Source organism: Poecilia reticulata, linkage group LG8 (genome assembly GCF_000633615.1).
Source record: "Poecilia reticulata strain Guanapo linkage group LG8, Guppy_female_1.0+MT, whole genome shotgun sequence".
NCBI classification, from domain to species: domain Eukaryota; kingdom Metazoa; phylum Chordata; class Actinopteri; order Cyprinodontiformes; family Poeciliidae; genus Poecilia; species Poecilia reticulata.
This window is the reverse complement of record NC_024338.1, coordinates 1,266,099-1,268,219: the sequence shown is the minus strand read 5'-3', so window position 1 is coordinate 1,268,219 and position 2,121 is coordinate 1,266,099.

The following is a 2,121-nucleotide window of genomic DNA, read 5'->3' as shown; positions in this document are numbered from 1 at the left end:
TGTTTGATTATTTTTTAAACTTAATAATGCAGAGCTTGAATCTGAACATATCGTTTTTAATGGTTTTATGTCTTCTACCCATTGTAAAGCTAATAATATTGCCAACATTTCTCCTGTCTATACTGATAATCCATCTGTAATTCGTTTTCCTGTTTTTATATTGAATTCTGGTACTACAAACGCTATTCCTATTTTCCCATTTATTTTTGATGCATCAGTATAAATTTGAACATATTTATAATAATTATTTAAATATAATTTTACTGAATAACCATCTATGATGTATGATTTATCTCGTTTCTTTTCCATTATTGACATATCTACTGTTGCTTCTGGTAGAATCCAGGGTGGTATAATTGATATTGGTGTTGTTTGACTAATTTCTAGATTATTCATTTTAAATTTTTTTATTTTATTTTCAATTATCCATCCAAAACTCATTTCTTTTTCTTTTTCCCAACGTGGATTTAAAATTTCCAGAGTTGGATGATCGCCGTTATTTCCTCGCAAAATTTAACCAATAATTAATTTCTGATTTTGTTCTTCTTAAATCTAACAGCATTTCTCCCATTTCTAATGCTGTTGTCTAATGTGTGGTTTTAAATGCTCCAGTACATAATCTTAGTGCCTGATGTTGGATAATGTCTAATTTAGCCAGATGTGTTTTAGCTGCTGAAACCGTAAACTAAACAACCAAAGTCTATGTTGGATCTTATCATGCCTGTGTAAATCTGTTTTAGTGATTTCATATCTGCTCCCCAGTCATTGCCAGCCAAACATCTCATAATGTTCAAAATGTTCTTACATTTGTCAACAATTTTTTGAATATGTATATGCCATTTAAATTTTTTATCAAACCATAATCCTAAAAATTTTATACACTTTTCTTGCTCCAACTCTTGATTATGTAATTTCAATTTTATTTCCTTGTTTATTTTTTTCGTTTTATCAACTGAGAACTTAAATCCCCATTGCAATGCCCATTTCTCTATTTCAATGATAACCTCTTGTAATTTTTTAACAATAAAATCAACGTTTTTCCTTTTTCAGCTCCATCATCAGCAAAAAGTGAACAACCCATGTCTTTTCCAATATATTTAAATACGTCATTTATCATAATTGAAAATAGTAATGGACTTATAATACTCCCCTGTGGAGTTCCATTTTCTACTACATATTTTCTTGAGATAATTTCTCCTATTCTAACTTGTATTTTCCTGTTTGTTAAAAAGTCTTTAATACATTTAAATATTCTCCCTTTAATACCCAACTTGTATAATTTAATTAATAATCCATCCACCCACATCATGTCATATGCCTTTTCTATATCAAAAAATACTGCCAGTACATTTTCTTTATTTACTTGAGCTCTTCTAACTTCATGCTCTAAACATAACGTTGGATTGTTTGTACTCCCTTTTCGAAAACCACTTTGATATTTTGATATATCCTTAACTATAAATAATATACTAGTCTATTATTAATAATTTTTCCATTATTTTACATAGATTTGATGTTAAAGCTATTGGTCTGTAGTTTTCTGGGTTTGAATTATCTTTTCCTGGTTTGGCTATTGGTATTATAATTGATTCCTTCCAATTTAATGGTAATTGACCCTCCTCCCAAATTGTAATATAATAAGATATATTACAACTATGTAATATATCTTTAGATTTTTCACTCAGTTGCCTAATCATTCTATACCAGATTTGATCTTTACCTGGTGCCGTGTTTTTTGTCTTCTTAAGTGCATTATTCAATTCCGTTTTTGTAAACTCAACATTCAACAAATCATTTGTTTCTTCATTGCTCTGTAATAATATTATTTGAACTATGAATTTTACTAAACGTTCTTGCCAATATTTCAACTTTGTCTTCATCTCTTATTATATTTGTATTATCTATTTTTAGTATAGGATATTCAAACTCTCTTTTTATACCATTCATTCTTTTCATTACTTTCCAAATTTTCTCTATTTTTGTTTTTCCCTATCGTATTACAAAAATTTCTCCAGTATTCTCTTTTTGCATTTTTATAGTTCTCCTTACTATTGCTTGTTATTGCCTTAGGATTGCATCTCTGCTTTTTGCGGATGATGTGGTCCTGTTGGCTTCATCGGA